The sequence below is a fragment of the Enoplosus armatus genome, chromosome 1 (assembly GCF_043641665.1).
Source record: "Enoplosus armatus isolate fEnoArm2 chromosome 1, fEnoArm2.hap1, whole genome shotgun sequence".
Classification (NCBI taxonomy): Eukaryota; Metazoa; Chordata; class Actinopteri; order Centrarchiformes; family Enoplosidae; genus Enoplosus; species Enoplosus armatus.
This window is the reverse complement of record NC_092180.1, coordinates 11,210,152-11,222,539: the sequence shown is the minus strand read 5'-3', so window position 1 is coordinate 11,222,539 and position 12,388 is coordinate 11,210,152. Positions and strand designations below refer to the sequence as shown.

General features: G+C 37.5%; 1 protein-coding gene across 1 annotated transcript in view; it reads left to right on the top strand.

Annotated features, from left to right (window-relative positions):
- Positions 1-12,388, top strand: part of gpc6a (glypican 6a) — a 124,062-nt gene that overhangs the window by 40,969 nt on the left and 70,705 nt on the right. The window lies entirely within an intron of this gene.

The following is a 12,388-nucleotide window of genomic DNA, read 5'->3' as shown; positions in this document are numbered from 1 at the left end:
ACATTGCTGGTGAGGTCTCATAGTATTGCATTTCATTATTATATTGAAGTAATTATATTATGATGCAATATATTATAAAAGCAAAGCATTGTCTTACAAATACCAATGTTTCTCTCAGCATGTTAGTGGAAGTGCCACGCCTCGCCTAAAATTTAGCATTGCACTCCTATGATGTTGGACACACAATGTTACTATAAAAAGTATAAAAAATCGATGGAGCAGAACCAGAGATATCATCTATTTTATTCCAAATATTCTTCTTCCTTTTCAAAACATGGCATCTACATTACATCTACATAAACTGCTAACCTCAAGCAGAGATGAGGAGCGGGCTACAGAGGTCTGGTGCGCCCACAGAACCTTCAGATCTTTTTCATTTTCAGACTTGTAGTAAAAACAGTTACGCCTTTTTACAACTTTTTTCACATGTGCACTACAACCTGTAAATGATGCGTAAAATAGTTACCAGGTATTCAGGGAATACATCACACAGCAAAGGCCACACATTTCTATTCATCTAGTCAGCATTGATAACAAGATGCGTCAAGATCTGTCTGATTCAGTTCAGAAGGTGGTTGATTGATTGACTAACTAATTTCCTGGGGGGAACCCTGAATACTGACTTATTATTTTTTGATAAGCATTCATCAGTTCTGTGTATTCACTTATATTCTGTTATGTTAAAATTGCCAACAGACTTGAACATTTAATTTACAGGATAGTCGTGTACACCTATCATGAGCAGAAAGATGAGCTTCATTGAACTTATGAACTCAGCATTCAGCATAACACCGTACATTGAGCTTTGTGTTTCGCACCACTCAACAGTCATTTTTATCTTCATGAAGGAGTGTATGCTAACATGGAACACTGAGAAATGTGACCAAAGAGAAATGACTTGCATCCTTTATGTACTGAATCTGAAGGCAGCAATATGCTTGAAATGAGTCTTGTTGCACAGGCTTGGTGATTGAACCAGTCGAAACCGAACTTAAATTGTAGAATACAGTGAGTATACAGACAATTTTCCCTTGTTTGACAGTAGTTCAATTTAGTACTTTTTATTTTTAATTTCTAATATGCAGCATTTCCAACTTTACTGACAATCACTGAGGCTCACAACCAAGTTTACTTACACTGTAAGACAATAAAGCCAACACTTTGTGTCTGACTTAAGACTAATATATTATGAGTAGTATTAATAATTGATGCTTGTATCTTTATGCTGCTTTGTTTCATGTGAGTAAAAGCAACGTGTACAAATACATGTATGGGTTGTCTGTCTTGCAATCAACACTAAAGGTTAGAAAAAAAGCTTGGAGGGGTGCCATCACCACAGGAGAGTGAAATTCTGTAACTGAATAGGCAGATAAAGAAATATTATCTTGCTTAACAATACAATTTTACAATTAATGCTTATGCATATTTTTAATATTCAATTTGCAAAAGCGTAACTATCATCAAATCATCATGGGAAATTATATAATTGCTGGACAATAGTCAGTTTTGTCTGAATTCATTTAGCGATTTAAGGTATTCTCCACAGGATGATGCCAATGGGTGATTTCCTTATTACAGTAATTGTGCAATAATATAATTGCTTGTAATGCTAACATAAACTGAAGCCGAACAAGCCAATGAGATTACTCTTCAAATATTGACGGCGTGTTCTGGATACTGGGTGGAGGACACTGGCAGAGCTTTGCTGTCTTTATATTTCATGCTCAGTGTTGCTGCAGTTTTGTAACACCCTCAATGTTTTAGTGGTTCACTTCGTGTGTTCCTAAACCTAGGAATGGTAAGATTATACCGTGAACAGATGGGATCAGGACATTACTTAACATTGCCCCAAAGTTTATACCAAGTTTAGCAAATAAGACTCATTCACACATGCCTTTGCTACACAGATTTACAACATTTATAATTAACACATGCTGATGCATTTGCTGATTTGTTTGTGGGCACTGTATATTTATATCTCTTCATGAAGTAAAAAATTATTGGATTCTGGTCTTCTTGTTGCAAATTAACAACCAGTTTTATGTTATCTCTTGGTGCTTACACCTTATCCTCAGCTCTGCGATGTCACTCAGAGTTTCAGCTAAGTATTCAGCAGAGAAACAAAGGAAGAACATGGACCCATAACACTGCAGGTGTGTCAGTCAGTCAGCCTCAAAACATATATCTTTTAGTTTCTGTCCAAGCCCTGGCCTCTCACCAGAAACACACACATACCACATAGTGATTTAAACTGCTCTGTTATAGGCTTTAACACATCTGCTCCTGTCTTTTGTACCACTCACTTTCTGGGCCTTGTCAAACAGTAAGCCAGTTTTCTCTTTTCCCTTTTTCTTTTTTATATAAGCAGTGTGCCATGAAAAACTACAACATTAACCAAGAAAAGTAAAACAAGACTAAGCAGTGGTTGGTCATGAGCCCTGGTTCTTGCAGGCAGCAGTGTGGAGGACTGGAGGTCAGGAGCCAAGGTGCAGTTGAAAGAGACGGGTTTTCAGCCTGTGTTGGGAACTGTCAGTCAGACTGACTGCGAAGGAAAGAAGTAACAGACCGGAGTGAAGGGTTGAATAATGGTCTGGAGGTAGGAGAGTGCTGTGTTAGGTTGCTGGGGTCATTGTTCACTGTTATGGTTACTGTTTTGTCCACCATGAACAAGATAATAACAAGAACACCCCACTATATAATGCAGTTGAATAGCACCACAATCCAATAACGACACAAAATACAGCCTCAAACACTACCAGAGATTTGAGTCAGCACCTGTTTCACTCAGCTTCAACAATAATTCCACATAGCAAAATTTGAGAGTAATGTTTGGGCTGCTATATTGAATTGCATTATATTTAATAGGTGTTATTATGTCCACCTACTGCTGCAGGGCTAGAGCACATGCTACGATAACACTTCCAGCGGGTTGTACTATGTGCACAACTGACTGCCTTAACTGAAACAATTAGCAAATACTGTTGGCTTTATAATAGAAAAAAATCACAAAATTTAAAGTGGGGATATGTTGCCGTCCTACTGTATCTGATTATTTTACTTTTGATTTTTTTTACTTTTTAATTTTTTCTTTTAATTTATCTGCTTATTCTGTTGAGGGTTGTGCAGACTGGAGGCTTTTCTCAGCATGCGTTGAGCAAGAGTTGGGGAACACCCTTTATTAATATTAAATGTAGATGTATTAAATTTCTCTTGGCTTCATGTTTCTGCCTTACAGCGTTTATTTTAATACCCAAATATGCACTGTGTCTCATTAAATCTGAAGCAAAGTACGACCTTGTGTGGAAGCAGAACAGTGTCCATTTCTCACTGCAAAAGTGAGGTGGGAGAATGTGATCTACTTTTCTCATGCCTAAAACTCTTCAAGCCTCATTAACTACAAAAACAAGCCAACTAGCTGCTGTGAGTGGTTTGTCTCCCTCCACAAGGTACAGAGCCTTTTCTTGGCTCAAGCTAATGCTACAGAGTCCCTGCTGGAGCAGGCAATCACTGAGGCAGACGATAATGGGAAAAGTTTCATGTTTTATGTGGTGTCTCGTGCTGAGTGGGAAGGTTTATAGTTCAGTACAGTGTGGACAGTGAATGTATATGACTTGTGTTGTTAGATCTGAGCCAAATATTTTCTAATTTTTAAATAACAATGAAAATATAAAATGTTTTAGGTCATTTTAATCTTGATTCTACAAAAACAAGACTAAATCTACAGTCACACTAGTGGCTCTGTCAGCTGTGCTTTTAACTGAATAATGTGACAGTGACATGCAGATTTTTATTAGGTACAGTGTTTACCATATTCACCATCTTACATTTGCTAATTAGGACTAAACAAAGTACAGCTGAGACTGATGGGAATTTAGAGATTTTGAGTTTAAGTAAAGGTCAGCGGATCAACAAAGTTAAAGTTCATCCTATGGGGAACGTCAATGTCGGCACTACATTTCATGTCAATTCATTCAACAGTTTTCAAGACATTTCCCTACAAAGCATAATGCCAACCTGGTGGCAATGGAAGAAGTCAGGGGATCCCCAAAATCATTTGGCAAAACATACAAAGTTTTGTGTTTATCCATCTAGCAGATGTTGAGATATTTCAAAGGATAATTTAAACTTTGACCAGCGGATGGAAAAGTAATTTTATCTTCTGGACAGCATAAATATCTGTACAAAATTTTATGGCAATCCATCGAATAGTTGTTGAGTCTGGACCAACTTGGTGGACAGACAGAATGACCTTGCCATCCCAAGAGCTGCGACACTAGTGTAACCACAGCGTACATTGTAGGCCGTTGCAATTGTTTCCGACCTTATCTCTTGAATTCAGCACTTCTTACTTGGCTGCTGACAGTGACTAAACTTCTCAAAATTGATAAACAAATGCTGCTCTCCCGCAATCTCATACACACACACTAAGCTGTAACCGTCTCTCACCAGACACCACCACATTTGTCTTTTAGGTACCAAAAAAAACTTCCCCTTACCCCCAAACTACAAATTATCGACACTTAAATTTCTCAGCGATGAACCTTCGAGAACAGGCTAACAGCTCTTGGTCTGAGCCAAACCAACTGCACTCTTTGCCAGAATGCTTATCCCTCTCTTTCGTCCATGGAGTTATCAGGCTTACATCATGTTTACAGCCAGTAGCCTTGTATAAGCAGAGTAAAAAGATCCATTGCTTACTTCCATTGTGTGTGATACATGCATAATATTCCAAAGCAGTCCATTCATGCTTTATTTCTTTCCCTAAATGACTTAAATCAACAGTTCAAGTGGATTCACATTCTAGTTTTCTCAGCTTTACAGCTGTATTGATGCATCTGATTCCTGGTGCAGTTATCTAGGGGCTCCTGCTGAGAGATTGGTGAGAAGTCATAAAAATTGTGTTTGGTGGTGTGGGGAATGAGAAATGGGTCTGCATGGATAAGACGTAATGCACAAGAAAAATGAAACTCACCAAAGGTTAAACAGGCCAAAGAAATGTCATCAAAATGCCACTTAAACATGATTTGGCCTTTTGGATGCTTTCATCACATCAAACTTTGTGCCAGCACTGTGGCTTGAATATGAGTGAAAATGCAGTATGGTCTTCTGAAAAGGTCGATCAAGATCTGCTTTGAAATAAAAACCTGGACTTTAAGATAAATCACAGAAGAATATATTTTATGCATCAGAAAGCATTAATTTGACCCGTAAGATATTTTTGAGTCACTGAAATTAAATGATAAAAACAAAAAATACAAAGGTACCTTTTTATCTACAAAACATTGATAACACTAGTTGTATTTTTTTTTATCAACCTATTAATTAATTACACAGAACATTAGAGATGTGACTTAAGGAAGCTGAGTCTTGGCAGCTAGGCAACTGGCTGAAAGGCACTGGAATGACTGCTTAATTAAATGTTCATACATGGGATTATGCTGCCCACTCTCACTCAACTGGGCTTCTGCTTCCTTTTCTGCTCTTAATTTCATGACCTGCTCAGGGCAGAGATGTTCTAAACACTAACAAAAACTGCATTTATGTACATTTATATCAATCCAGCAAATAACATATTATGATGAAGTTGGTTATTGCGCTTCATAATGTCATAATAATGGTAGTATAACAAAAAAAAAGTGTTACGTGCATTGCTGCATTATTAATACACTAACCCTAATTAAATTACATTCCTTTACTGCATAGAGCGCTGTCTTATCTTTGGTTTATGTGCAATTCTCACACTTTTCTTTTAGGATAATATTAACTCTAAATAAAGATTTTTTTTAACCTGGAAAACATTACCACATTCCACACATACCACACTCCAAGATGGCACCCATTAATAAAATAATAATAATAATATATTTATATGAGCCCAAAAAGTTTTCTCTCTTTCAATGTGTGTCCCACTGCACATGCAAATGAGTGTAGGAAAGGTTTGCATATATATATGTATATATGCGTGTATATATGTATATATGCATATATGTGTATATATGCATGTATATATGTATATATATATGTGTATATATGCATATATGTGTATATATGCATGTATATATGTATATATATATGTGTATATATGTGTATATATATGTATATATGTGTGTGTATATATGTGTATGTGTGTATATATGTGTATACATATGTCTATATATGTGTATATGTATATATGTGTGTATATACATGTATATGTGTATATAAAATTGGAGGTACATATTCTTCCCATTCGCATTGGAAATTATGTAAAGCTACTAACTTGCTACTGTAGCTGTTACTAACTTCAACTCCATTAATGCTCTCCATTCAACACAGTCCACGCTAATTAGTTCATGCCTGGCAGTTGTCTGGAGTCTGCGGCCACCTTGGCTATGCCTCACATTCATTCCCCCTCAGATACTAGACACAACAGTCCCTGAAAGTGGAGGATTTCACCCCTCCATTCTTGAGCCTCAGGCTGATGGGGCCCTATTCACAACAAATAAGAGGATCAAACTGCAATGGGTGTGGGTGCAGTACATTAGGAGGGAGAAAGGGACAGTGTCTTTAAGCCTGTTTTCTCCCAAGTTGGGTAAGATTTCTTTCTTCTTTCTTCAAGTTGGTGCTGTTTGGTTCTTTAGAGTGCTGTTAAAAATAGCAACCCATTCTTTTCACCTCTTTTTTGTATCTGAAATATCCTGATGTGCTTGATTGTTTCAGTGATGGACATGTGTGATTATGTGAGGGTGCATTCTTTGTTGTATTAATGGAAGTTGGTGCAGTTATGTACAGTTTGGAGAGACTGAATCTTATCAGCGTCTAAACATCTCATACTAATTTCAGCATCAAGCTGGCTTCAACTTTCCTCAGACTGTGACTTATGCTAACTGACATTGAATCTCAGGGTTCAACAAAAGCTTTGGGATACAATTATGGTAGAATTTTTTAATTGCCTTGACAGTTACCTCTGATAACAGTCTGAATTGTCACATCCTTCATAATCTTATCTTAATCACTGAAGTGTAATGCAATTAGCCGTCTCTGATTAATCTCCTCACATTACTAATTTTCATCGTAGTGGAAACTGCTGCTTGTTTTGCAAAACATTTGCATGACTGAGATGATTTTAATGTCCAATTTCACAGGATTGCTGAAGAAGAATTTACCTTAGGGTTCCTTTTGTTTTGTTTTGTTTTGTTTTGTTTTGTTTTTTTTCATTTTGGCAAGAAAGAGAACAAAACAAGGAATCTGTTAATTCTCATGTGCACAAACACGGCGTGCTCTGGGCAACTTGGAGTGACCCACCAATTCAGCTGACTTTATTAGCCTGAAAAATGAGGGACTGTGGAGGAGATGACAGTGTTTCAGCTTTCATTAACTCTAAATCACTTTCTACACAGAGTGCAACAGTGCACAAAGGTAATTAATTTCCTCAAGGACAATTATTTTAGTGCTTTGAGATAATGACAAGTACTCCTCATAGTTCAATCTCGGTAGACACTGCAGGTGGTTTTAAAGGAAAATGATCCCCAAAGGCCCAATTTAGATTCAGTGTTGCGCCATCTCTGGTGAGAAAGTTAATTCACCATGCAGCTTATATTTATTTGAGAGAACTTACTCTATTCACAGTGTAGAATAATAATATTAAATTATATTATATATTATAATAAAAAATATTATACCATGGCAAGAACAATTAGCATAGTTACAGTATATATTGACACACATAGTTAAGGAATGCAGTGCACAGTTAATTTACCAATACAAATATCTTCATATAATATTTGTCCGTCCCATAGTTGACCATTGTTAGATACTGAAGCCAACCTCCTCTGTCACTGTACAGTACATTGATAATTTGAAAATGTACTTTTTTTCAGCATGTAAAATAACGCTGTAATTCAATTGCATATTTTACCATGATTACCTTCCAAGTCTATATGTAGCTTATGCTAAGGTATTTCAAAATGTTCAAGGGATTATTGGATATAGACTTAATTGAAATACCACTTTGTCACTTTGTCTTCAAATGTCCATTCTTAACAGTAAATATTGTCAAACAACTGGTAGCACCTTGTCTTCTCATGATAAATCAGCTGCACATAATGTGAATATCAGTGAATGACACACAGGCACACAAGACAGGGTGATTATGGTTATTATTTTTGAGGACAGAGGCATCCCACATGCAGTGCAGGTGAGAGTGGGTTGGCATAAGGAAGAATACATTATCAGTGGGTGCGTCAGGGTCTAGCATCAATCAGATCAGTCCCTCTCTCTCCTGTTAAAAAGCAGATCTCTCCCCTACATGGTGTGCCGTCAGTTTTGCAATGGAGAGTAGAGTTAAGACTGGCTTCTCCCAAGAGAAAACAGATGTCCTTGTCTGGGAGTTGCAATGCAATGTAATACGTGGCACCTCAAATTTTGCCGCCAAGGGCAGACAATGTCCCATTTTAACTTGAATTCATTTCAGTTTCTGAAGAAGACAACAGCATTGGTCTTTTTTTTCAAATACTTGAAATGACACATTTAGATTTTCCTGACAAGCAGTGGGGAGGCCAGGGTGGATGGTTGGCCTGACAGTCAACGGTGGTTTCTTTTTCCCATTAAGGTGATCTTTCTTTAATCTTAACCAAGAGGTTTTGTTGCCTAAACTTAACCAAACCTTAACCATATGGATGACAGATTAGGAAATATTGAGTGTGGTATATTGCATTAACATCGCTTTGTGTGGTCACTGCCAGAAGACTTTAATCTACCATTAAGATTTCTAATCTCTCTTTAACATTCTTGTAAATAATTATGTTTCATAATTATGTTGTGAAAGGTGTTAATAAAGCACTAATTTAGAAACCTGAATTTTGATAATGATACTTCATACTATTATTTGACATAAACCTATGACACTACCAGCTGACCATCATGCTCTGGACTCCACAGACTGCACATCTCCTGTGGTTCACAATGAAAGGCCCATGTAGCATGCACTCTTCTGTGTCCATCCGTCGCACAGGCCGCTGATGGGTGGCAGGACTGATGAATGTGGGAACAGACTGCCTCTCTCTTTAAAGAACTTGCATGCTACAAGAGCTGAGACTTGTTGGTTTTGACACAGATCAGAGGGAGATTCAAACTAGCAGACCATGTACGCTAGCCTGGTCACAGCCATCCAAACCACTTACATTCATCATTCTGTGTGTCGTCTTCTCTGTGCGCCCTTGTTAATAAAGCCCGTTTTCTGGCCAATATTTTTTCTGCTTTGTTGGTTTATTGGCCTCCTCTTTTTGATGAGGTTGTCAGAAAATGTTGATGTTCTGGCACTTGGATTGGATAAGGCAATTTGTTCGCAGAGCTTCAGCGATGCTGCAGTCGCACAGAGCTAAGGAGGAAAAACAAGCCATTGAATGAAAATTACAATGACTGCATTAGAAGTTGATTATATCTGCCAGGAGTTCATCTTTAAAAACATATTCAGGGTACGTTTAATTTCAATCTAATTGGCTGTTGATGGGTTAATATGCCATCTTGTGTGACACACAAATAATAATGACTTGGTCATATTTGGTAGGACTGAAGAACCGCTGTATGTGAAAGTAGAAGAGAAGAAGGTCCACATTCATAGGAGCTTGCTGAAAGATCAAACACAAAGGCTCGTTCCTTCTTCCTCCTCTCTCTCTTATTTCCTTTCCATTATGCCTAAGCCATGCCTTTTGGCTGCAGTCCTCTCATATAATTTACATCTGTCCTTTATTTAAAAGGCAACTCCCTCCTGGTTCACGCCATCATTCAGCAAGTCTTAAAAAAATCATTGCCCTGTCTTATCCACACCGGAGGCAATCGCAAATCAGTGTTCTCTTTGAATGATTTAGTTGTTCTTTTATCGTGCTGCCTGCTGCTTCTTATGCTGGCTATCACGTTATAGGTTTGGGTACAGAGGACCAGTTCTGAACAATTCCACATTTATAAGAACATGAAATAAGTAAGTAAGAAACGCTGCTGTTTTGGACAGAAGAAGTAATCCGATCTTTTATTTCAGTATATGACTGTAGAAATAAAGCATTACAAGTAAAAGTCCTGCTGTCAAACTCTTACATGAGTAAAAGTATGTAAGTAAGTATTATCGAAAAAATGCCAAAATGGGCCCTGTCAGTGTGCCGTTATATATATTATACTATTGTATAATAGTACAATGTATTATATATATTATACTATATATATATTATACTATTGGATTATTATTATTATTGGTGCAGCAACACGTACGCTGCATTTTCATGTTGTATCCAGCTGTTGGGTGGTTTGATTTACTGTTTACTACAACAATGCACTGTAGTCTAAAAGTAATTATAGCTGCCAAATAAATAAAGTGCAGTAAAAGTACAATATTTCCCTCTGAAATGTAGTGGAGTAAAAGCATAAAGTAGCAAAAAAATCATAATACTCAATCAAAGTAAAAGTAACCCAGTACTGAGCTACCATCTCCTATACATCTGTGCAAATGCGTCAACACACGACATGAATTAAATAAATAAAAGCGTTGTTGGTGCATAACATTTTTTTTGTGTGTGTGTGTGTGTGTTGTATATTTGACTTGATGGAAATAGACCTCAAATTTAGTAAACCACCATGCATCATGAACAAAGCAAGGAACAGAGCAAGAAACAGAATGTAATGGGGGACAAATCCCGTACTGGTGTTGGCAGTGTCACTGGTATGATCAATCCTTGCCTGCCTTCAGGGAGCCTTTTTAACATACAGTACAAGTTGTTTCTATCATGTTGGTTCTCTGCATCTCTGGTAACAACATGCACATAAACTAAAGCAAAATGCCTCTTCTGAATGCATTTCAGATAAAGTATTTCTTCCTTTACTATGGGGGTGTTACGGTTGCACGGTGGAATATAAATTCAAGGTACATGGCATCTGGCTTTAATGACAGCAGTTCTTCATGTGAGAAATGACAACGTGTGTCGGGCTCTACAATGATTACTGTATACCAGAGTGTGAATCTTCATGTATACTGCACTTGTGAATAGATGAACCAATGCAATATTTAAAGAACTTCTTCAAAGGGGAATAATGAGGAAGAATCGTTATCCCTGAAATTTTCTGGTAGACTAGATTAGTTAGTTGATGTAACCTGATTTTTTATGCTTTGAATTCATGCCTTAGAAACCCAAATTATCCCAGTGTGTCATGACAGTAATGTATGTAGTAATCATGTACACATTGGGCCAATAGTATGGGATGGTATTTTCACCTTTTTCTGTGTATGTATTTGGCCAAATGGGTATGTGATAACGGTCCTTCATTACGATTTATTGGATACAGATTATCATATTTCAACTAACTTACAAATCTGCAGAAGAAACTGGCATGAATATCCACTCATCCCTTATTTACACAGCCAGATGGTATGTTTGGACACCATCAAGCATCTTTCAATTCAACAGATGCTGAATTGCAAAATTTCTCTGTTTTGGCTAGCTGGCTGTGTGCCATTATGTCTAAAAGTCCATTATCCAAGGCAAAACTGTGACCCCCTCTCCCCCATCTCTGCTGCTATCAGAGAGCATCAAGTATAGCCAAAGTTATTTCTTTGAGAACAGAGAATGGGCTCCTTCTCAATTCAGTCTGTCAGCTCTCTGCATAGAAGTCTTCTACACTCAACCTTTCTCCCAGAGATTTCAGCAGAGATTCACTTAGCTGTCAGAAAACAATTGCTCTTTGTAAAAGGCAGTGGCTGGTGCAACTTTAATTTTAAGGACGTTTTAAATGAGCTGCCACCGTGTGATTGATGGGCTGTGAGAAATTTGCCTCCCGTTCCTCTATATCCTACAACAGAGGGCTTTAATTACGAGCCCCTCGTATTGATGCTGTCAGCTCCATTGTGATATGCATCATGTATGTGGGCAGAATGGATTTTACCACCTGGTCGCCTGCACCGTACAGTATCATTGCACACAATGTCATCAGTTGAAAATGCATTGTCATCAAAGTAGAGTGATATTGCCTGGGGATCAAGGCCTTTGGTATTCATGTATTCACTCATCGGTTTACTCTCACTCGTAGTTTAAAGTGAGTTTGATTTTGATTGATGAACAATCATGTTAGAACTGACCTACCATTTAATCAATATGTACTTTATGTTTGTCTATTTTTCATGCAAGGCTAATTTAAAACTCCCTGTGCCTCCCAAGAAAAGAATATTTCAGCACTCGGAAAGCAAATTTGGATAGCCTGCAAATGTCAAAGTTGAGTATCCATTCACTTTGACAGTTTAAGGCACCGTCTGAATACAGTAGAAAGCTATTTTTAGAGAGGTAACGCAAGTGTCTTTAGCTTTAAATCTAGTCATGCCCTGACAGAATAATTTACCTTGCCAACTGTAAACAACATCTCATGAATT